Source organism: Balaenoptera borealis (genome assembly GCF_965194805.1).
Source record: "Balaenoptera borealis genome assembly, chromosome: 1".
NCBI classification, from domain to species: domain Eukaryota; kingdom Metazoa; phylum Chordata; class Mammalia; order Artiodactyla; family Balaenopteridae; genus Balaenoptera; species Balaenoptera borealis.
In genome coordinates this window covers 47,643,996-47,668,252 of record NC_138860.1, presented here as the reverse complement: position 1 = coordinate 47,668,252, position 24,257 = coordinate 47,643,996, and the positions used below count along the sequence as shown (strand labels likewise).

Sequence of the window (24,257 nt, the reverse complement as noted above, 5' to 3'; positions counted from 1 at the left end):
CTGTGTTGGGTCTTCGTTTCTGCGCGAGGGCTTTCTCTAGTTGCAGCAAGCGGGGGCCACTCTTCATCGCGGTGCGCGGGCCTCTCACTATCGCGGCCTCTCTTGTTGCGGAGCACAGGCTCCAGATGCGCAGGCTCAGTAGTTGTGGCTCACGGGCCTAGTTGCTCCGCGGCATGTGGGATCTTCCCAGACCAGGGCTCGAACCCGTGTCCCCTGCATTGGCAGGCAGATTCTCAACCACTGCGCCACCAGGGAAGCCCTGGACTCTTTTCTGATGGGCTGTTAAGTCTAAATGTGAATTAAGTACCTCCACACACTCTTGGGTTCCTCCAAACCCAGAGATGGGTCACCCCACTGTATCCTGTCCTTATTTCTCTATCATTTCACACTTTGCTCCCAGAAGCCCATATGATACATGTCAGGTCAAAGCTAATTAGATTCCCCCCAGATCCTTGGAACAGAGGAAATATGAAGTCCGTTTCAGAGATGAGAAAGCCAAATCTCAGCTAAGGAAAAAGAGCCTTGTAGAGTTGACAGGGAAAATTTGGGGCTGAGTAAGATGGAAGATGCACAGCCACCCTAGAGTGAGACGGTGGAGACAGCTTGTCTTTTCCCATCTGGAAGGATGCTGGCTGCTCACCTTCTTCCTTTCTCTCCTCAGCTCCAGGTTCCACCCATGACTGAAATTCTCAGACTCCCACATCCACAAGTCTCCCCATCACCCTTGAATCTCCTAAAGGAAGGCCCTGCTTGTAGACTCCTGTAAATATCACCCATCTAGGGCTTCCCTGGTGGCGCAGTGGTTGAGAATCCGCCTGCCAATGCAGGGGACAGGGGTTCCAGCCCTGGTCCGGGAAGATCCCACATTCCTCGGAGCAACTAAGCCCGTGCGCCACAGCTACTGAGCCTGCGCTCTAGAGCCCTCGAGCCACGGCTGCTGAAGCCCGTGCGCCTGGAGCCCGTGCTCCGCAACAAGAGAAGCCACTGCAGTGAGAAGCCCATGCACCACAACGAAGACCCAACGCAACCAAAAATAAAAAATAAATTTAAAAAAATATATATATATATCACCCATCGAAGGAGTACCTAGCAGGGAGCAATCTGAGAGGTGCCCTCGGCAGAGCTGAGGTCAAAAAAGCTTTACAGGTCAACTATCAAGATCAAATTATAGCAAATTTCCCCGTAATGAAAAACAGGCTGAAGGAACAAGGTAAGTGAGTCTGTATAATTGGCATTGTGCCTGCCCCTCACTGCAAAGACTCCGATCCGCGGGTTGCATACAGAAGACTGACTTTGGGTTTCCCGAGAATTACAATAAACCCAGATGCCCCAGGTTTTGATTTGTCTTTTTTCCCCCAAGTACAAGCGCTCTTTTATTGGTAGAAGCATTTTTATCAGCCGCGTTTTCTTTTATTTTAGAAAGTAATGCATGATTGTAAAAAACGCAAACGTAAAAAATAAGGGAGGGGCTTCCTTGGTGGCGCAGTGGTTGAGAATTTGCCTGCCAATGCAGGGGACACGGGTTCGGGCCCTGGTCTGGGAAGATCCCACATGCCGCGGAGCAACTAGGCCCCGTGAGCCACAACTACTGAGCCTGCGCGTCTGGAGCCTGTGCTCTGCAACAAGAGAGGCCGCGACAGTGAGAGGCCAGCGCACCATGATGAAGAGTGGCACCCGCTTGCCGCAACTGGAGAAAGCCCTCGCACAGAAACGAAGACCCAACATAGCCAAAAATAAATAAATAAATAAATAAATAAAATAAATAAAAATAAAAATAAGGGAGAGTGAAAGCATCCTCTCTCTTTCCTTACCCTCCCCCTCTCTTAATCCACTCCCCAGAGATAATCACTGCTTCAACTGTAAAACTGGGAGAGGCTTTTCTACCCTTTGGGTGATGGTCCCTAATCTCAAAGCCATGACAACCTGCACGTGTGCAGAAGAGGCAATAATAATAATAAACACTCTGCACATTGAGAGTTCACCATGTGCCGAGCACTGTTGTAAGCATTTTTGCATGCCCAGCTTTTTCAATATGCACAACATCCCCATAGGATGGCAGAGGCAAGATTCAAACCCAGGCATTTGACTCCAGGGTCTGGGCTGGACAGGACTCATTCCACCTCCGTGCGTATCCTCCCCATCCTCGTGCTGTCCGCACTTAGCCAGCCACTGCTTGTTCCTGGCTCTCCAATCCAACCCTTAGCTTGGGAGTCAGACAAATCTTGGCATAAATTCTGTCTCTACCACTCACTAGCTATGTGACTTTGGGCAGTTTTCTTAACCTCTATGAGCCTCGGTTTTCTCATCTGTAAAACAAGGAGACTTGTCTGTGAGGAAATAAATGTAAGAAATGCTACACCATTAACAAAAGTACCTGGTACACTCTAGATGCTTGATAAACATTTTTTTTTGGGTTGGGGGGGGTGCGTCACGCTACACAGCGTGTGGGATCTTAGTTCCCCGACCAGGGATTGAACCCAGGCTCCTGGCAGTGAAAGCGCAGAGTCCTAACCATTGAACCACCAGGGATATCCCTCGATAAATGTTTCTTAATGAATATTTGTTCAAATGAAAGTGGCAATAGTAGATCCCAGCAGTAGGTTTACCTTTATTATACCATCGTATTATAAATAATAGGCTGTTGTCTCCTATTGACACTATACTCCTAGCACCTTAATCTCTATGAGATACATTAAGATTATTTGTATTGAGTGGCATATCTCACACCAGAACCGAAAGGGACATTCTTTTTTGGCTGTTTATCAAGAACCTCATTTCCAAACCTGTCACATACAGACATTTGCAGCAAGCATTCTGGTGCTCATTTTATTGTTAAATCCTAAATCTTGATAGCATGTGCCCAATGGGTTAGGGTTTTTTTCTAAATATGGTACCTGACACTTGCTTAAGCCAACCTGGCCTCAGACATATATTTTTATAACAGCTTTGTTGAGATATAATTTATATACTTACCATGAAATTCACCCTTAATTTTAAAGTGTACAATTCTGTGGTTTTTAGTGTATTCACAGAGTTGGGCACCCATCATCACTATATAGTCTAGAACCCTTTCATCACTGGAAAAGAAATTCCATGCTCCTCAGCAATCACTCGCCATTCCTCCCACCTCCCCAGCCCCTGGCAACCACTCATCTACTTTCTATCTCTGTGATTTATTCATTCTGGACATTTCATATCAATGGAATCGTACAATATGTGGACTTTTGTGACTGGCTTCTTTCACTTAGCAAAATGTTTTCAGGGTTCCTTCACGATGTAGCATATATCAGTACTTCATTTCTTTTATGGCTAAATAATATTGCCTTATATAGATATATTGCCTTTATTTATACATTTATCAATTAATGGATATTTGGGGTTGTTTCCACTTTTGTCTGTTCTGAATAATGCTGCTACAAGTAAGCATGTACAAGTTTTGTGTAAATATATGCTTTCAATTCTCTTGGGAGTGGCATTGTTGGGTCATATGGTAACTCTATGTTTACTTTTCTGAAGAAGGGACAGGCTGTTTTCCAAAGCAGCTGTACCATGTTACATTCCCATCAGCGATGTACGAGGGTTTCATTTTCTCCATATCCTTACCAATACTTGTTACTGTCTCTCTTTTTAAATCATAGCCATTCTAGTGGGTGTGAAATGGTATCTCATTGTGGTTTTGACTTGCATTTTCCTAATGACTAGTAATGTTGAACATATTTCATGTGCTAATTGGCCATTTGCACATATTCTTTGGAGAAATGTCAATTCAAACGCTTTGCCCATTTTAAAAACTGGGTTATTTGTTGGCCTCAGATATTTTTATAACAGTTGTTGTATGTATGGTATGTTGGAAGGATCACAGGCTTACCTGTGTTTGACCTGTGTTTGATTCTGGCTCCATCACTTAACTATGTGACCTCAAGCAAGATTATTTCATTTCTCTGAAACTTAGCTTTATTATCCATAAAAGGGGAGTCACACCTCTCTCCCAGGACTGTTATGAGGAAAAATGAGATGTAAAAGCATCAAGCGCAGATTGGGGTACTCAACAGACACTCAAAATTTGTTACACCCTTTTATCACTCCACCCACATCTTAGACATGTTTTCCCTTAGGAAGATGTATTTGACCCTGGCGGACCAATTTCAACATGGCCAATGAAGTGGATTGAAGTCTTAAAGGCAGGGCCTCCAGTTGGAAAAGGTCAGTGAGTTTACTGTGAGGTCCCCCCAACACATCCAACAATGCTTCCACTTTGGGGTAAAGGTTAGGGTTAGGGGTGACATGGCTTTGCTGATCTCTGCATGAGATCATCTGAGCAAATATAAGCCATCTCAGTAGCCTGAAAAATAGGACGGAGACAGTTATAAAAGAGCAATTGTAAACCCTTATGCCAGCACCACCAGTACCCTGTGTAACTGTCCGAATTTTGAATAGTAAGATTTTAAGAATGAGTGGCTTGAGACGGCTGGGTAACATGACATTCAGAGTCTGGCTTTTCATAAGAGCAAGTCTGGCTCTTGCTTATTAACAGTCTGGTAATGCACAAGGCCTGTCATTTGTTCTTTCTCTAATGAATGGATAGGCTGTTTAATTTCCTGATGGGCAACCTAGTAATTTTAATCTCCCACTCCAAGCTTTTGTCTGGCTTGTTCCACATGCATAAAAACAACCTTCTTCCTCTTGCTATCACATGCTGTTTTTCTTCCCATTAAAGCTCAGTTCGAAGGCCATTTCCTTTAAGTAGTCTTCTCTATTAGGGGAGGATAATCCCTGAATGGGTGGCCAGGCTGATAATTGCACTCAGTTACTAATCCTGTAATCATTTATTGAGCATGTATTATGTGTAAGACATTGTGCTGTGTCCTGGGAACACAAAAAGGAATATGACATAGTCTGTGCCTTCAAAGGCTCATGATGTGTTGGGTAAAATGGATGTGTAAACAGATATTTACAACTAACACCATGCTTCAATGATTGCCCCCAAAGTGATTTTCATCACCGGAGCACAGCGGGTAGAGCTTGCAGGAATAGCAGACTCCAAAGTTTCATCTTTCCTCAGGTATCCTTTGGGCAACCCCCCCATTTACATACAACCATTGGAAGAGAAGAGAAAAAACACACACATTCTTTCATTTTTCTGTGTCAAACCATACTTTGGAGAAGAGAACCAGCAGAGAAGAAATGAAACAGAGTAGATTTTTAAAATTACTTCTCTAAATAGAAAAATAAAAGGAGAAATCACAGGAAAGGATTACAATCAATTTACAGTATTGTTTTGTTATATATAAGTAGGAGCTGCAGGGAGAAATTTAGGCGAGGAGAGAATGATTTCGTCTCCCATGTCCCCCAGAGCCTGACAAAGGTTTTCCTGCACCCCCACGAACAGGGTCCTCAGCCTTCTCTAGACTTCCATCTGCTCATATTTAAAATGAAGAGGTTGAATTATGAACTAATTGTTATTGGGCAGGAGAGTTCTAGCAGATGCAAAGAAAAGGCAGGGATTAGTCCTGCAGGGGCAGTAGAGAAGAATTCTTTGAAAAGTTTTAAACCAGCCTAAAATATGATAAATGGAATCTAAAGCCATGTCTGATTTCTGTAAGTGGTAAAGGAAGATACTTGTGAAGAAAAGTCCTTTGGTAACCTGTGTGTTATGGACTGAATGTTTGTGTCGCCCTACCCCCACCCCACCCCGCAATTCATACGTTGAAGCTTTAACCCTCAATGTGACTATATTTGGAGCCAGAGCCTGTGAGGTGATGATGAAGGTTAAATGAGGTCATAGGGGTGGGACCCTAGTTTTATAGGACTGGTGTCCTTATAAGAAGGGGAAGAGATTCCAGAGAGCTGTCTCTCTGTCTGGTCTGTCCATGCTCAGAGGAAAGGCCATGTGAAGCCAAAGAGGCGATCTGAAAGCCAGGAAGAGAACTCTCATCAGAAAGCAAGCCCTGCCAGAACTTAACCTGGGACTTCCAGTCTTCTGAACTGTGAGAAAATAAATTTCTGTTATTTAAGCCAAAAAATAATAATAATAATAAAAAATAAAATAAAATGAAGAGGTTGAACCAGCAGATCTTGACGATTCCTGATAGTTCTGAGAGCCTATGAATAAGAGTGGGCAGTCTATTCACGGGTTTATTTTTAGCTGGGAGAAAGGAAAAAAACATGAATAGCAGGAAAAATGGAGGTGTCTTAATGTTTATTTGGTTGTAGAGGGCAGTGAAGGCGTGAGAAGAACCCTGCTCATTGCTGTTCTTTCTCAGTGGTGATGCAGGACCACAGAACTGGAGCACAGAGCCCTATGGAAACAGAGAGGAAGCTCAGGAAGATTAGGAACTGAGGAAGACAGCCAACGGGTCCAGGCAGCATCGTTTTTCTAGATTAGGAAATGTGTAACCGGTAGTTTGTAGTAACTAGGCTCTAACGTGATAAAGAAGATGTGGGTATGAAGAATAGGTTTTTAAAATAAGGGACAATGGGGCTTCCCTGGTGGTGCAGTGGTTAAGAATTCGCCTGCCAATGCAGGAGACACGTGTTTGAGCCCTGGTCCGGGAAGATCCCACATGCCATGGAGCAACTAAGCCCATGCGCCACAACTACTGAGCCTGTGCTCCAGAGCCTGCGAGCCACAACTACTGAGCCCACGTGCCAAAACTACCGAAGCCCACCGGCCTAGAGCCCATGCTCTGCGACAAGGGAGGCCACTGCAATGAGAAGCCCGTGCACCGCAACAAAGAGTGGCCCCCGCTCGCCGCAACTAGAGAAAAGCCCGCGCACAGCAACGAGGACCCAGCGCAGCCAAAAGTAAATAAATAAAGTAAATAAATTTATATAAATAAATAAATAAGGGGCAATGGCAGGTGGCTAGCAGCCCCCGATAGATGTCCAGGACATTGTGCTATATAAACCCCAGAGATTCAGCTCCCTGGGGGACACTGGTCACGATGTTTGTGTAGCAAGGACTGGATGAGGCAGGATGCCAGTAGCACTCTGCAGGCACAGACTGCAGACAAACCGCCCCTGACTCATATCTCCAAATGAAATAACACCTTGGGCCAGCCAACTTGCTTTCCCTCTCCATCAACAATCTTTTATCCTCTTATTTTCTTTTGATCACATATGTCAGATTCCTATTCTCTCTGATACATCGTTACACTTGGGTCAAACTACAACTGCCAAAACAATTAGTGTCTATTTAGAAAGATCCCCGGGCTTCCCTGGTGGCACAGTGGTTGAGAATCTGCCTGCCAATGCAGGGGACATGGGTTCGAGCCCTGGTCTGGGAAGATCCCACATGCCGCGGAGCAACTGGGCCCGTGAGCCACAATTACTGAGCCAGCGCGTCTGGAGCCTGTGCTCCGCAACAAGAGAGGCCGCGATAGTGAGAGGCCCGCGCACCGCGATGAAGAGTGGCCCCCGCTTGCCGCAACTAGAGAAAAGCCCTTGCACAGAAATGAAGACCCAACACAGCCAAAAAATAAATAATAAATAAATAAATTTAAAAAAGAAAGATCCCCAAGAAATACCTCCCAATCTAATAACTATACACATGGCACAAATTATCATTATATGCTACAACCGATCCTTCTGGCCTCATTCATTTGTTCTCCCATGTATGTTTTCATTCATTTATTCATTCAATATTGAGCTTCGCTAAGTTGTGGACCTTGGTCAGGTCACTTAACCTCCCTACCTCAGTTTTTATCTGTAAATGGAATAATAGTAGCCATCTTAGAGGTTACTGTTAGAATTAAGTGAGTTATTATATGTGCCATGCTTGGAACAGTGCTTGCCACATACTAAGCACCATATAAGCATTAGATTTTATCATTATTATTATTCACTAATTTTACTACTATACAACAGGCTAAACACTCTGCTACCTTAGAGATTCCAAGATGTGCCTTCAAAGAGCACACAGTGGCCCAAAATAGTAGCCTTATAAAAATTATTATCATTATTAATATTGAAAGGAAATGCACATTACACATAACCAGGAGAGAGAATTGAACAGAGAGTAACCAAAGAGATGTCGGAGGTGAGAGAGGGGAGAGTCTGATGCGGGCACAGGGAGAGATGGTGGTGCCATTGATACACTGTGTGAGCTGACGGAAAGACATTCGAGGCAGATGGATATCCAGATCTTATGGTAAGATGAGAGATCTGGAATGGAGACATCAATCTGGGAGTCACTGAAATGTAAACAATAGCGGGAGTATATGAGAGCCAGCAGGAGGAAGCTCCAACATGTGAGCAGAGAACCCAAGACGGAACCCTGGGGGAACGTCCTCATGAAGAGACAAGTAGAGAAGGAGAAACCTGCGGAGGAAACTGAGATGGAACCAGGAGAAAGTAGGAGGACAACCGGAAGAGTGACACCAAAGAGATCTCGGGAGAGGGGAGTTTCAGTGAGAAGCGTGTGATCAATAGGGTCAGAAGGGCTTCCCTGGGGGCGCAGTGGTTGAGATCTGCCTGCCAATGCAGGGGACACGGGTTCGAGCCCTGGTCTCGGAAGATCCCACATGCCACGGAGCAACTGGGCCCGTGAGCCACAATTACTGAGCCTGCGCGTCTGGAGCCTGTGCTCCGCAACAAGAGAGGCCGCGATAGTGAGAGGTCCGCGCACCGCGATGAAGAGTGGCCCCCGCTCGCCGCAACTAGAGAAAGCCCTCGCACAGAAACGAAGACCCAACACAGCCATAAATAAATAAATAAATAAAATTAAAAAAAAAAAATATATATATATATATTAAAAAAAATAGGGTCAGAAGACTGAAGAGTCCATGGGATTTAGCACCAAAGAGGCCACTGCGAGCCATTCGGGGAAGGTGGAGGGATGCGTCCAGTCCTCAGTGAGTCCAGATACGGGTGGAGGTGAAGTGGCTACAAAGAGGTATGACTATCATAAAACCTGGCAGCCCAGGTAGGGAGGAAAAGGGGTGAGCAGCTAGAGAGGGATGCCGGATAGAGGAGTCGCACCTCCCACCTCTCCTATCTTCCCTCCTCACAACTCTGGGTCTAGCCATGGTGAAGTGCAGAAAATGCCATGCTCTGAACACACTGTGTCATTTGCAACTTTATACGTTAAAAAAAAAATTGTAGTAAAATACATATATAACATAAGATTTACCATTTTAACCATCTTTAAGTGTGTACAGTTCAGTGGCATTAAGTACATTCACATCGTTGTGCAACCATCACCACCATTCATATCCAGAACATTTTCATCCTCCCCAGCTGCAGCTCCATGCCCATTAAACAGTAACCCCCCATTCCCTTCCACCCCCAGCCCCCGGTAACCACCAATCAACTTTTTGTCTATAGTTTTGACCACTCAAGGTACCTCCTATAAGTGGAATCATACAACATTTGCCCTTTTGTGACTGCTTAATGTCACTCAGCATGTCTTCAGTGTTCATCCATGCTGTAGCATATGTCAGAATGTCTTTTTAAGGCTGAATAATTTTCCACTGTATGTAAGTACACACCACAATTTGTTTACCATTTGTCCATCAATGGACATGTTGATTGCTTCCACCTTTTGGTTATTCTGAATAATGCTCCTATAAATGTGGGTGTACAAATATCTGTTTGAGTTCCTGCTTTAACTCCTTTGGGTATACACCCAGAAGTGGCATTGCTCGGTCATATGGTAATTCAATGTTGAATTTTCGAAGCACCACCACACCGTTTTCCGTAGCAGCTGCACCATTTTACACTCCCATTGACAGTGCAGTTCCAGAAAGGGTTCCCATTTCTCTACATCCTCACCAACACTTTGTTATTGTCTGCTGCTTTTAAAAAAAATAATAGCCATCCTAATGGGTGTGAAGACCTTTACGCCCTTTTGCGTCTTAATGTTAGCCAAAACATCCTGCTTCCTCCTGTCACCCACTCAAAGCCTAGTTACCCATCAATAACTTCTCAGTTCCTCTGAGTGGATTCTGAGAACCACTCCCAACAGAGTTAACCACTTTTTATGCCTCATGTTTGTTACTTACACGTGCTTACTGGATTGCACATGTTACATTGAGGGGAACTATAAGTTTTCAAATCTCTGTCCTCAACGTAGACACGTACACCTTAGAGAATGGAGATTAATTCCTAGTCGTCATTATATTCCCATATCCTAGCACAGTGATTGGCATGACAGCCATGCTTTTCTCAGCTTAATAAATAAGCTTAAATAAGGAATAGTTCCTGCCCTCAAAGAATTTATAGTTTTATTATAATTTTAGGACACGCATAAATATATGAAATCTTAAATAATAGGAGGTCAGGACAGGAATAAAGACGCAGATGTAGAGGGTGGACTTGGGGACAAGGGGAGGGGGAGGGGTGGGCTGGGACAAAGTGAGAGAGTGGCATGGACTTACATATACTACCAAACGTAAAATAGATAGCTAGTGGGAAGCAGCCGCATAGCACAGGGAGATCAGCTCTGTGCTTTGTGACCACCTAGAGGGGTGGGATAGGGAGGGTGGGAGGGAGACACAAGAGAGAGGGGATATGGGGATATATGTATATGTATGGCTGATTCACTTTGTTATAAAGCAGAAACTAACACACCATTGTAAAGCAATTATACTCCAATAAAGATGTTAAAAAAAAAAGAAAAAGTGAATAAATAAATAAACAATAGGTCAATGAAAGATGAGATGCTCCAAAGAGGGATAACAATAACTTTCACGTGGGTAGTTGAGGGCAGTAGCCTTCAAATATTTTTGATCACATTAACTCTCTCAGTAAAAAGATTATGAGCACAACTCACCATATATAATATATATGTAATATATTACTTATAATATATATAATACATTATAAGTAAATTAATTATATATGTGTCTTATTTTACTATTGTGCCTTAAAAATATACACAAAAGAAAAATTAAAAGAAGATGTGATAGAAAAAGCTGCCTACTGAATGGGAGAAGATATTTGCAAGTGATATATCTGATAAGGGGTTAAGATCCAAAATATGCAAACTAATGAACGAATACAACTCAACATAAAAAAAAAGAAAAAAAGAAAACCGTTTTAAAAACTGGGCAGAAGGCTTGAATAGACATTTTTTGAAAGAAGACATACAGATGGCCAAAAGACACAAGAAAAGATGTTCAACATCACTCATCATCAGGGAAATGAAAATCAAAGCCACAATGAGATATCTCACACCTGTTAGAATGGCTATTCTCAAAAAGACAACAAATAACAAGTGCTGACAGGACGTGGAAAAAAGGGAACCCTCATGCACTTTTGGTGGGAGTGCAAACTGGTGCAGCCACTATGGAAAATAGTATGGAGATTCCTCAAAAAATTAAAAATAGAACAACCATATGATCAGTAATTCCACTCCTGGGTATTTATCTGAAGAAAATGAAAACACTAATTTGAAAAGATATATGTACTATGTTCACTGCAGTATTATTTATAATAGCTGAGATATGGAAGCAACCAGTGTCCGCCCATAGATGAATGGATAAAGAAATCGTGGTGTGTGTGTGTGTGTGTGTGTGTGTCTCTCTCTATATATATATAGAGAGAGAGAGAGAAAAAGAGAGAGAGAGACACACACACACACAATGGAATATTACTCAGCCATAAAAAAGAATGAAATCTTGCCATTTGCAACGACAAGGATGGACCTTGATGGTATTATGCTAAGTGAAATAAGTCAGACAGAGAAATACAAATACTGTACGATTTCACTTATACGTGGAATCTAAAAAACAAACAAAAAACAATGAACAAACATAACAAAACAGAAGCAGACTTATAGCTACAGAGAACAAACAGGTGGTTGCCAGAGGGGAGGCGGGTGGAGGAGATGAATGAAACAAGTGGAGGAGATTAAGAGGTAAAACTTACCCAGTTAGAAAATAACTAAGTCTGGGGGATGAAATGTACAGCATGGGGAATGTAGTCAATAATATTGTAATAACTTTGGTGTCAGATGGTAACTAGACTTATCATTGTGATTATTTTACAATGTATAGAAATACTGAATCACTATGTTGTGCACCTGGAACTAACATAGTGTTGTAGGATAGAAATCCAAATAGCAAAAAAAAAAAAAGAGGATGCAACAGAAATATAAACAGAAGTGTCAGTATTTTCTTCCTGCACCCCAATGGATTGCCTTGGCACCCCATTCCGGGGACCAGTAATCTAAAGCAGTGGAATACAAAATGGGGTCTCCCCAGCCAGTGTTGGGGCACAGCCATTTTGTCACTAGTCTATGACATGATAAGCACAAAGAATGGAAAGTAAGCATCTAGAAACTTTTATAGCAATTTAACTAGGTACATTCAAGTCTGCCGGACATCAAAATTTTAAAAGTGGCCTTGTATTTTGCACTCTTTGCTTCTTACTTCATTTGTCTAAATTATTTTTTATTTATTTATTGAATGAATTTAGTAATTAATCTTTACTGTCTTTTATAAAAGTATTCACTTGGAAATTAGAAACAAAACAAAACAGAAATCTGTGCTTGGGAAGCACAAGAATAGACAGTAAGTCTTAGGCCCCTGAGCTGGAAGGGCCTCGGAGAGCTGTCTGTCCTCTGGGCTCAGAACTGGGGGAGCATCGTGCCTGCAGTGGACTAGGAAGGGTCCCATTTCTCCTGACTGCTCCCTGCCCAGGACGGGGTTGTCTGCTCCCTCCTGAGCTCCCAGAGCCCTCTGTACACCACACAATAAACGTTGCTGTTCTGAAATAAATTGGGATGTTTGGGGAGAATTACAGGCAGGGAGTCTGAAGGGACTCCTGTCCCCAGATCCAGCATGACACAGGGGCGTCTAGGGTGTGTGTCTGCTTTCCCTCCTCTGTTCCATTACACGCCACCTTGCTGTCCTCTGACCAGAGCCCTAAGCACTCTGCATTCTCCCTTCCCTATGGACACTCCATAAATATTTGTGGGCAAGGCCAATGAAAACATTAAAACACCATTCTCTTTTCAGACATACTGTATTGATGCCATTTAATTGGATGTTTTCGTCCCTGGGTTCATAATTCTTTTGTTCTAGCTTAACTACCAAATTCAGCCTCGTGTCACAGCCCGCAACTCATGGAGTGAGTCTGTGCAAAATGGGGCAATTTAGCAAGCAGCGCTCCATTTATAACCCTGGTGCTCGACACGGGCAGCGGGGGCTCTTCCATTAACATGCACAGTCTCCAGCCCCTGTCCTGACAGCTGCCGAACCACAAACTTCTCCAGAAACCAGGTGTGAGACCCCTTCTCACGGCAACCCTGAGCCAGGTGACAGGCGTGCCCTGTAAGACTCTGCCCTTGGCCCCGGGGACCTCCCTGGAAAAGGCCAGGGCTGGAGCATACAAGATCTCCTGTTTATGGAGCATTTACCACATGGGCTGTTCTAAGTGCTGAGCACACAGCAGCTTGTTCAATTCTCCCCCAAATCCTTTGAGGAAGGTACCTTTTTTTTTTTTTTAACTGTGGCAAAATACACATAACATAAAACTTACCATTGTAACCATTTTCAATTCAGTGGCATTTAGTACATTCACATTGTTGTGCAACCATCACTACCATCCATCTCCAGAACATTTTCATCTTCCCGAACTGAAACTCTGTATCCATTCAATAACAACTCCCCATTCCCCTCCTTTCTCCCGTCCTTGGCAAACACCATTCTACCTTCTGTCTCTATGAATTTGACTACTCTAGGAACAAGGACAGTATTTTTATTATTATCCCCTTTACAGAAGAGGAAACTGAAGCACAAACAGTTTAAGTAACTTGCCCAAGGTAACAGCTAGCAAATGCAAGAGCAGGCAGTCTGGCTCTGGAGCCCACTAAGCCACGTGAAAGTGCACAGAAGTCCCTCTGGGGAGACAGCCAGATGCCTCATTTCTTAATGCCTCATCCGTCCACGACACGCGGCTCTACCCTGATAAGCAGCAGAGCAGCAAGGTACTCTTTCAGGTCCAAGACTCAAGGTGGGAGAAAAAGAAACTGGGATGATTCAGACCACTCAATTTACCCTCTCCCAGTACATCCCACCACACACATGCACACACACACACACACACACACACACACACACACACACTGTAGTGGCAAGAACCTGACTTCTGGATTCAGACAGACCTGGGTTCCAGGCACAGTTCTGTGAGGTACTAAATGTCTGCTCTTGGACAATCTGTCTGACCTTTTGTGAACTTCCATTTCTTCTTCATTAACGTGGGAATGATATTATTTACCTTACAGGTAGGCTGAGAATAAGGGTTAAATGAAATGAATTTGGAAAACCATCAGGCACAGAATCTGACACAGAGCAGAAACTCAGTCGTTGTAACTTCCGTCCCCCTTCTTTTCCACTTCACCCTTCCTTGAAAAGAAAACTGAAAAACCTCCATGAACGCGCTGGAGCCTGGCCAGTCTTTGGCTGTTGGAGCCACCAAGTGCGCTGGGGAGAGAAGAAATGAGGAAGAGGAAGAGGTGTGGTGGAGGGGAAGGAAAGGCTGGGATTTGTTCATCTTGGGGGAATGAAATTAAATCCCCAGAAAAATATGTGCTGCCTCTTGCATCTCAAGTATTGGCAGGAAAATTAGAACAATGGGACACTGGTGCGTTCACAGTAATACTGATGCTGTAAAGAGCCAAATCCCTGCCTGAGCTTCCATCCCCTCGGGCGGTAGGCAGGCCGGACAGCTCCTGCAGAGCCCAGTGTATTGTCCACTGGGTCCCCAGAGCCTCACAGCATGCCAGACACACGGGGTGGGGGGGTGGGGATGGCGGCAGTGGGGGGGCAGTAAATACCCACTGAATCAGTGAGTGAGTGAATACATGTCACTTGACCACAGTGCCTAGAGTGTATTTTTACTTAGGAAGAGTGAACTGTCTGGATAAATATTTCAGTGTGGATTCCCCCATGCTCTCCACAAGAAAAAAAAAGTGAAGTTTGGGGCAGGGGGTTGGGGGTTGGGGGGTGGGGAGGGATTTGATTGATGCTTTCAGCCACCTGGGTCATGAGGCAAACTTCCTGAAACTGTAAATCCAAGGAGTTTAAAAGGCCTGAAACTCTGGGGTGTTCTAAGTTCTGCTGAGATTGCTTGCAACTGGAGGGCAAGGAAAGGGGGAGCTGCTGTGCTCCCGAAATTTCTTCTCCCCTTTGCAACGATCCACGGTATTAAAGAAACAAGAAGTGAGCTATGAACGCTATGCCTGCTTCTCTGGAGAAACAGGGGCAGCTTCAGGAGACCATCTGGAACAGGTAAGGGGCTCCAGAAACAAAGGCATGCTTCTCAAGGAACTAGGCTGCTGGGCATTGGCTAGTGAAAAAAATAGGGGAGAGATATTTAGCAAACCAGAAAAATAGAGACACAGAAAAGAAAGAAAGAAGGCAGAAGCAGAAACAGTGATGGCAGAGAAATAAACTCCACAGTACAGAAAGTCACAGAAGAAAGTCAAGGAGAAGGGAACAGCAAAGCCAGGTGGTGGAGATGGAGTGAGGGAGTGAAAGCAAGGCTCCAAGACGGGGCTGGAAGAGTGAGACAGAGAACAAGACTCAGCCTTCAACTACATAAAATCTCATGTTGTCTGCGTGCGGCCACCTGTGCAGAACAGCAGATGGAAAGCCAGGTCCTTCCTGTTCCTCAAAACAAAGTAGACTTTTTAGTGAGACAAAAATTCAGAACTTACTGCAGAATTGCTTGGTTCCTTATCCTCTTCTTCAATGTTTACCTTCTGCAAACAAAAGAGCAAAAATGCCGGCTCCCTTTAATTTAACAGCTAGATAATTTCCAAGGAGATTTTGGAAATGAAGATCATCAAGTGTGATCCTGGAAAGTGATCAAGCTGAATAGCTGGGTTTAAAGGGATGTTGCTATAAGGATAAGATACTCGGGCTTCCCTGGTGGCGCAGTGGTTGAGAATCTGCCTTCTAATGCAGGGGACACGGGTTCGAGCCCTGGTCTGGGAGGATCCCACATGCCGCGGAGCAACTGGGCCCGTGAGCCACAACTACTGAGCCTGCGCGTCTGAAGCCTGTGCTCCGCAACAAGAGAGGCCCCGACAGTGAGAGGCTAGCGCACCGCGATGAAGAGTGGACCCCTCTTGCCGCAACTAGAGAAAGCCCTCGCACAGAAACGAAGACCCAACACAGCCAAAAATAAATAAATAAATATTTTTTAAAAAAGAAAAAAAAGATACTCTATGACATTAAAAAGAATTTGGCCCTGATGCCATCTGAGCAGCTTAGCCTGGGAAATGGGGCAGGAATGAATATCAAAGTTTAATCCCCCAGATCCTGGAGATGGGAGAGACCCTCCATGGATTCTCCTTGTGAACCAGAGGGCACAAATGTCTTTCATATTCTAGGTTCCATGAGGAACCCCAGGAAGCTGTAGAGTCCAGGCCCAGATGTCCCATCCCTGGAGCTGACAGGCTCTAAACAGAGCTATGGGGCCAGCGTGCCTGGGATGTTTACTGAGGCACTCAGCTCTAGGTTGGATGAGGGGGGTCTGGGTCATACTCTCCAGTCAAGGGTAGCTTCTCTGCTCACCCCACTATGCTCTTCAGATAGTCACTTCTGGTAATCCTTGACAGGAAAAGTTTGAACATTGCCAAATGAAATGTCTGGCTCTTTTTAAAAATCGGTACACTCTATGTGAGGCAGGTACCTGTGGTCCTATAGGTGGAGACTGATTGCAAACGGCCCTTTTACGTGGGCTTAATGCACCAGATTCCCAGTGGACAGAGAATGAGCATAGATGTAACAGAATCTGACTATCATGGGGTAGCTGTCTGACCAGCCTGACAGGGCCCTCTTGGCCCTCTTGGCCTCTTCTGCAACCGCTGGGGGAAAAGCTTCAGAACAGCCATGAAATTCCAGTCACCAAGGAAAGAACAAGTGTCCACAAGGGTCTCTGCTTATTCTAAGGCCTCTGACTTCTCCTTTGAGATAGTTGGACTTTACTCCTTTTAAACAATAAGTTAAGTGCTCACTATGTGCCTCTTTGCTAAATACATTTCATATATTATTTCATATAACCCTGATGCAATACTCCAGGTGTTGGGTGTTACTGTCCCCAAATTATAGGGAAGGAAGCTGTAGCTCAGAGAATTTAAGTAACTCTTCCCAAGGTCACACATCTAGGGATGAGGGTCTGAACCAGTTCTTTCTAACCCTGAGCCCACATTCCTAATCATACACTATAGTACCATTTAAGAATTTTAACAAGAAGCTTTAACAAAATTTTAAAAACACAATGATGGGTTCATCAAAAGGAAAAATAGGCTCTCCAGGTGTCTGTTTTCACTCCCCTGGCTCCAGGCATCCTTACCTGGTCAATTCCTCACCTGGCAGTCTGCCCTCAAGAGGCTGCATCCTCAGCACCTCCTACCTCATTGAGGAGAGCCTCTCTTCCCCCCACTTGTGGAGGATCATCTACTTAAACTAGGCCACAGCCATAATCATTCATTCCAGAAGGGGCTGTGATTCACATCTGAGCTTCGGAAAATGGTGTTAGTTTAATTTAAAGGGGAGAAGAAAGCAAAATAAAATGTGCAGATGCTGACAGATTTCTTCAGACCTTAATTTGCATTCATTTTGTTTTCAGGGCATTTGATTTGTTTTTTTATTTTCAAACTGTGTTGTGCCAAATGCAAGGAAAATAGATTTACTTAATCTGGATCCTGTGATTTCACTGTTTATTGATGTCAATACAGAGTAGATGAGGAGCGTGAAGAGAGGGACATCAGATGGTTTTCCATCTTCCCTCTAGGAAGCAAAGACAAGAATCACCAAGCCCAGGACTTTTAGAGGCTTCGACAAACTTCAGGGCTGACAGTCACACTATGTGTCACCTCCCCGGTCCTTCCTGGGAGCCACACTAACCTTGACACAAGTGCAACTAGGAGACCTTATTCCTCTCTTTAGGAACAGGATGTGTGTTGATGTTCCCAGTGTGGGTTTAAACACACCCTGCGTTTAACCTGAGTGTTGACATTCACTGACCCACAAACGTTTCAAAAGAGGGAAGCATTCCAGCCTTGCTTTTTACAGAGGCAGAGAATCAGGCCTTCCAGGACTAGGGGCATGGAGGCCATTTAAGACAATCACCACGGTTTCCTAATTCACGGCCCTGCCCATGGTCGGCCTTGTTCTCCACAGAGCTGTCATGATAATACGATTATACCATCTTCCTATTCAAAATTCTGCACCATTACCTACCAAAAGAAATAAACAAAATAACAACCCATGCCTGACACTGCCATTTACTTATGCCATCATTTGACAATTATTTATTAAGCACCTGCTCTGTGCCAGCACAACCTAATTCTGACCAGGCTCTCCAGGCATATCTTCTATTCCCCATTCCCTCCACTCCATTCACCCTCCGTACACCTGCACATTCCGCCCTCTAAGCCTTTGCCCAGGCTGTTCCCTCCCCCACATTCATCCAAGTTCTACCCAGCCTCAAGGACAACTCTTTCTTTCCCCTCTGTGAAACCTTCCCTTTTTTCCCCAGGTCATCATTAATCACTTCTCTGACCACCTGCCGCTCCCCTATCCCCAGGAGGAAGTAACTGTTTCCCTCTCTGAGTTCCTGGACCATCATGCTTTTTACACATCCCTCTGTTATTTCTTTATGACTTGGTAGTATTATTTCTTTACTACTGTCCATCAAAAGCAAAGTGCGTGCTTATTCTCCTCCCTCCACCTTAAAAACAGAACCAAGCAGCCATTCAGAGTATTTTGAATAAATGGGCACAAGAATACTTTCTTGGGGCTTCCCTGGTGGCGCAGTGGTTGAGAGTCTGCCTGCCAATGCAGGGGACACGGGTTCAAGCCCTGGTCTGGGAAGATCCCACATGCCGCAGAGCAACTGGGCCCGTGAGCCACAACTACTGAACCTGTGCGTCTGGAGCTTGTGCTCCGCAACAAGAGAGGCCACGACAGTGAGAGGCCTGCGCACCGCGATGAGGAGTGGCCCCAGCTTGCCACAACTAGAGAAAGCCCTCGCACAGAAACGAAGACCCAACACAGCCAAAAATAAATAAATAAAAATTAAAAAAAAAAAAGAATACTTTCTTCTCAGTTCCCATGGCACTCTGTGCTCATAATTAGGTCATTGATCACACTCTGCTTAGTATTACAAATACCTGTGTACATAATAATTATAAACCACCGAAGGGCTTATTTATCTCTTATTTATCCTTTTATCTCCCACAGTATCTAAAAAGAAATTCCTTTCTCAAAGTGGGCACTCACTAAATGCTATTGAGATGAAAGAAAATTAAAATAAATTCCTATCCTTCCAGATAGATTTAGGGAGGCACTGGGAGAAGACCTAAGGAGTGCTTGGGAGAGCATGCCACAATGTCAGTTCAATTCAGCTAACATTTATTAGCCATATATATATATATATATATGTATGTATATTGCACCATATATGTACACACATATAATTAACATTAATGTATTTGTATAACAATATAGTATGGTATTAATAATTAATATTAATCATTATTATTAGCTGAACACCTATTAAGTGGGCTATATTTGAGGGTTAAGTTAGAAAAATAAAGATGAATGTGACATAATCCTGCTTTCCAGGAGCTCACAACAGAAATACAGAAGACAGAACTACATGAAAAGGCAGCCAAGCTCTACAGTAAACCCATGAGTGCTAGGCTGAGGGCTTGTGCTGGTCCATAACTAAGCATCCATTGATCTATTATGATAAAGATAAAAAATTAAGTTCACTTTATTGAGTTTATTAATCAGGCTAAATTTATTTCAAATAAAAGGACTGTTCACTATTCCACGAGTACATCCTTTGTACTTTGGGGGGAGGGGGATATTAAACATCCTTTCATATTGAAATAATGGGATGGCAAATGGGTGCTTTTTGGTCTGAAAAATAAAAAATTGAGAACCTGATGTTGATTCTCCCAATTATTTTTGTTTTAATTTTGCTGTTTCATGAAATCCAAACCTGGGATCCACTGTTCCTCCATATTGAACTTCATGATCTTGAAGATGCATTTGACTGTGTGGTAGGTAGAGTAAAGACAAGTCTTGGAAGATATTTTCCAAGAAACATCATGGCCCTGTCTATAGGAGCTCCATCAGTCCCCTTCATACTGAGGTAGAGTGGTCATATCTTCAGGCCTGAGAACTGTTTGGAAGCCTTAACCTTCATAAGAAGAGTCCAATTCTGCTCAGTTTATTGTCAAAAGTAAGGCTCGGGCTTCCTTGGTGGCATAGTGGTTGAGAATCTACCTGCCAATGCAGGGGACACAGGTTTGAGCCCTGGTCTGGGAAGATCCCACATGCCGTGGAGCAACTAGGCCTGTGAGCCACAACTACTGAGCCTGCGCGTCTGGAGCCTGTGCCCCGCAACAAGAGAGGCCACGACAGTGAAAGGCCCACGCACCGCAATGAAGAGTGGCCCCCGCTTGCCACAACTAGAGAAAGCCCTCGCATAGAAATGAAGACCCAACACAGCCAAAAAAATAAAATAAATAAATAAATAAATAAGTCAGGAGCTCTTTAAAAAAAAAAAAGTAAGGCTCTCTTTGCAGATTTTTCCTCCAGGAATCCCACCAAAGCTTTTCAGGACAAATCAGGGAGAAAGTTCCCCTCATGGTGCTAGCTGGGAGAGGAAGACAATAGCAACTGCTAAAATTCAGTCTCCCTTCTGCTATCTAAGAAGAAAATATTCAGAAGGAAAGACAACAAAACAATAGTCTGAGGGCACTGGTGGAAATTTACTGAAGCTGGAGTAAGGGAATAGGAAAGAAACAAAGAAGAAAAGCTCTACCTCTAGTGAAGGGACAGGAATGCATGCTGGTCACAACATTGCATCTGGAGGAGGGCTAAGAACACTTGAGAAAGCCACACCCTGAGTTCCAGATTGATAGTGCCTGCCTACAACTGAGACTTAATCAGAACATCAGATAATGACTCCTCCCCACACCTACCTTCTCCACACTAGCAAGTATCAAGTAAAAATAACACTGGCATACAGCTGGGAGAGCTGCAAAAGGCAGATTCTCTCTGAGGAGCAGTGCAAATGGAGACTCAAATACAATCAGGAAGATTAAAAGTCAAGCAGAGAACAGACTTTGACAAAACCTTCTTGTAAATCAGCCTATACCATAAACAGAAGTTACTGTTAGAGGAATTTGAAGACTTTGGTGCACTAAGGGTAACCACAGAAACAACAAACTTCAAACACAGCCCAACTTCAACTAGATTAACATAAACTTCCCATACTAAAGGTGTAAAAGGAAAGGAGTGCTCATCTTCAAGCATTAAAAAATATTGGACTCACCTCATTATCTACTGTATTATATATGTCTGGCCTTCCACAAAAAATTACAAGGCATACAAAAAGGCAAAGAAAAACAGAGCCTGAAGAGAAAAGCAATCATTAGGACCAGATTCATAAATGATACAGATGTTGGAGCTATCAGATTAGTAATTTAAAATAACTATGATTAATGTGCTAAAGGCTCTAATGGAAAAAGCAAATAACACTGAAGATCAGATAGATAATTTCATCAGAGTGTTGAAAACTATGAGAAGGAATCTAATGAAAATACTAGAAATCAAAAACACAGGAGCAGAGATAAAAAATGCTATGAGTTCGTCGGTAGACTTGACATAGCTGAAGGAAGAATCAGTAAATCAGTGAACCTGAAAATAGGTCAATAGAAATTACCAAACTGAAACACAAAGAGAAATAGTAAAAAAACAACAATGACAGACTAGAGAATCTGAGAGATGTGAGACAATATTAAATACACAATATTAGATATGTAAGTATTTGGAATAAAAAAAAAAATCCCAGAACTAAGAAGAGAATGCACAAAAGAACTATTCAAAGAAATAGCAATCAAAAATTGTCCCAAATTAGTGAGAGACACCAAACTGCAACAGATCCAAAAAGCTCAAAGAGAAAATCTTAAAGGCAACCAGAGAAAAAGACACATCACCTACACAGGAACAATGCTAAGAGTTACAGCAGACTTATTCTCAGAACCATTTAAGCAAGAAGACAATGGAGCATTATTTTTAAAGGGCTGAAAGCAAAAAAAATTATCAACCCTTAATTCTATACCCAGCAGAGATAGCTTTCAAAAGTGAGTGAGGGGGAAAATAAAAAGTGATGGAGAAGTAGAGACTTTCTCGGACAAAAAAAAAAAAAAAAAAAACCTTAGGAAATCCACTACCAGCAGACCTACTCTATAAGAAATGTTAAATCTTCAGGCAGAAGAAATATAGTATGGGTCATAAACTTGAACATAAAGAAATGAACAAAGGAAATAAACTTAAAAAAAATTTTTTAATTGTCCTAAAAGGTATCTCACTGTTTAAAGCAAAAAGAGTAACGAGGAGTTATATGTTTCTAGCATAGGTTAAAGTGAAATAATATAACTACAATGGCACAAAGAACGGGAAGGTGTTGGGAATACAGTGTTATAAGGGTACTTACATTTCACTAGAAGTGATATAATATTAAGATAGACTCAGATTATTTTAAAATGTGTATTATAACCCTAGGAGAATCACTAATATAAATAATATATCAATAAAGGAGATAAAAATAGAATTGCAAAAAAAATTCTAATTAAACATAGAGAAGGTAGAAAAAGAAAATGTAAGCAAAGAACAATTGGAACAGATAGAAATCAAGAAGCAAGATGGTAAGATTTAATCCAACCATATCAATAATCACTTTAAATGTGAATGGTCTAAACACACCAGTTAAAAAGACAGATACTGGGCTTCCCTGGTGGTGCAGCTGTTAAGAATCTGCCTGCCAATACAGGGGACACAGGTTCGAGCCCTGGTCTGGGAAGATCCCACATGCTGTGGAGCAAATAAGCCCGTGCACCACAACTACTGAGCCTGCGCTCTAGAGCCCACAAGCCACAATTACTGAAGCCTGCGTGCCACAACTACCGAAGCCCACACGCCGAGAGCCCATGCTTTGCAACCAGAGAAGCCACCGCAATGAGAAGCCTGCGCACCACAATGAAGAGTAGCCCCCGCTCGCCACAACTAAAGAAAGCCCGTGCACAGCAACGAAGACCCAACGCAGCCATAAATAAACAAATAAATAAATTTATTTTAAAAAAAAGATATTGTCAGATTGGATTTTTTTTAAAAAAGACCAAATTCTATACTATCTTCCAGAAACCCACAGGTTTTTAAATATAAAAACGCAGATAGGTTAAAAGTAAAAGGATTGAGAAAGACACACCTGCAAACATAACCAAAAGGAAGCTGGAGGAGCCATATCAATTTCACATAAAGTAGACTTCAGATCAAGGAATATTATCAGGGATAAAGAGAGACATGACATAATGATAAAATGGTCAGTTCAAGAAGACGTAACAATTATAACTGTGTATGCACCTAACAACAGAGCTTCAAAAACGACGGTCTGCCCTTGATTGGTAACAGAAGTTACCTGAACTCTAGGACCTGGCCACAGATGCTATAGCCTTGAACTCTCAACTGTTAATAAAAGATATACTCATGATATATTCATATTAATTCAAAGGATTTCTTGAAGGATAAGCAGTCCATCCATTTCTATAGTTATTTTAAATTTTATTTCCTAATCTAGCCAAACCATTAGAAAGCTGTGCTCTTGAGCTGCACTATTTTAGTCCTTTATGGAACTGTTTTCTTAATTGTACTTTGATGTTCTGCCAGCAACTTGAACTAAGAGATGTTATAAGAAACAGCCCTAAAAAACGCCTTACTGGGCTTAACATAGGGTTATTGTTGAGAAAGCTGTCCCTTAGAGTAAATAGTATTCTCTTCATAGGGGCCCATGAAAGATTTTTTTTTTAGGTTTCAGAGCTAGGAAAATCTCTATTTCTCTGGTCATAATTCCCTACTTCCTTTGGCTGCTGGAAAATTTGCTCAGAGGCAAATTTTAGCCCATGGAAATTTATGGCATACATTTTTTTATACTAACTTTACCCCTGAATTTATTTTATTTTCCCATCATCCCAATTTTCCCATCTGTTAATTTTTATTCTGTTATGCTTTTACTGTACCTTTCTTTTAAATTCAATTTTATTGAGGTATAATTTGCATGTAATAAAATAAACCCATCTTAAGTGTACTGTTCAATGAGCTTTGACAAATATTATCATGTTGTTTTTGTTAGCCATCTAAAAGCAGTTTTGAAGTAGTAAAGGTAAAAGTAAATGTCACAAGGCAGTCTGTGTTAAGCATTATCGTAGAGATATAAACAAATTACTATGG

General features: G+C 42.7%; 1 protein-coding gene across 4 annotated transcripts in view; it reads right to left on the bottom strand.

Moving 5' to 3' along the window:
• NMNAT2 (nicotinamide nucleotide adenylyltransferase 2) overlaps nucleotides 1-24,257 on the bottom strand; it is a 211,025-nt gene that overhangs the window by 113,781 nt on the left and 72,987 nt on the right. The window lies entirely within an intron of this gene.